Raw genomic sequence first — 1,457 nt, forward strand, 5'->3', positions numbered from 1 at the left:
ATAAATATTAGCTAAGATCTAACCCAATACATCTTTTACGGATGCGACAGTTGCTACAGTGATTGTAAAGTATCGAGTTTTAACATAATATTACTTTAACTGCAACTACATGTACTGTCAACTGTCACGATAGTACTACCATTAGTGCGATAATACAACAACGGCAATAGATAGTCATGATAGAAACTATCATAAAGTTTCCTACATTTCAGTAAGTGTGACAATTGCTGCCGTTACTGTAACATATCACCCTGTAACGAGTTAGTGTGAAAGTAGGTCCAATGTTGTTATATACATCAGAATAAAAGATCTTTGCCAAAGAACTACAAAACTACTAAAGAACGATTCCATTTTGTTTATAAACATTCTTCTAGGACTGCATTAGTTCCATCCCCAAAAAGTAGTGTTCGCATTCCGCTCTATAATGTACGACATAGGAAACTGTCACATGAATCTTCATTCTGTTTATTCCGAATTAATGGAACCCTCCAATGTATACACTCTTATCTACCGATATCCAACTGTTCTAATTATAACCTATCAGTACAAGAGCCCAAGAGGAGAAAAAAGGCAGTTATCTCACCCCAATTATTGATTACTTTAATGAAAACTAGGTATCATTTAATAGTCAAAATTGCAGAGTCTGCCAAGTATACGTAGGGGGAATAAAAAATGGTGGCTGTTTAAAAACCTTTAAAAAACACTAATTTTTCATTCGGAGCTCTATATTTTAAAAACTACCATCAACACTAGAAAACCTAAGAGAACGTAATTTAAAGAAGAGTAAATTTTCTAAAATATGAGCCCTAATAGAATCTTTGACGTTAAATAGTTTTCATTTTAAAAAGCAACATTTCATAAAAATGTTGTATGGGACGTAGTGAAAGATCAGTAGTTAGTGAATTTATTTTGAAAAATCTATATCTCAAAAACCATTTGACGTACAGCTATCTATTAGCTCTTAAATTAAAGCTAGTTTAATGAGCTATAAAGTATTTTATGATGTCTATCTTCGTAGGAGTAATAGTTGAACATGAAATTTGCTAAAATAAATAGATTTATAGTTGTTCAGACAAATTTTCATTTGCCAAATTTAAATTCATATGTGAATATCATAAAAACTACTACCCCTACGAAGATAAGTGTCATAAACTACTTTATAGTAATTTAAATTTCCTTTATTTTGAGTGTTGGCAGACATATGTGCGTCTTATGGATCCAGAGATATATTTTTCAAAATTCCAACATTTTATACGAACAAGGAGAAATTAACATTTTGTGAATTTATTTTGTCAAATATCATAAAAACTACTACTCCTACAAAGATAAACATAATAGACATTTTGCTTTTTAAAGAGCAAATATCGCGAGAACTTTTGGACGTAAATAGCTTTTTTAGGGCTAATATTTCAGCAAATTTACTCTTCTTTAAATAATGTTCTCTTAGATTTTCTAGT

This window comes from Halyomorpha halys, unplaced genomic scaffold (genome assembly GCF_000696795.3).
Source record: "Halyomorpha halys isolate HHAL.00 unplaced genomic scaffold, Hhal_1.1 Scaffold242.1, whole genome shotgun sequence".
NCBI classification, from domain to species: domain Eukaryota; kingdom Metazoa; phylum Arthropoda; class Insecta; order Hemiptera; family Pentatomidae; genus Halyomorpha; species Halyomorpha halys.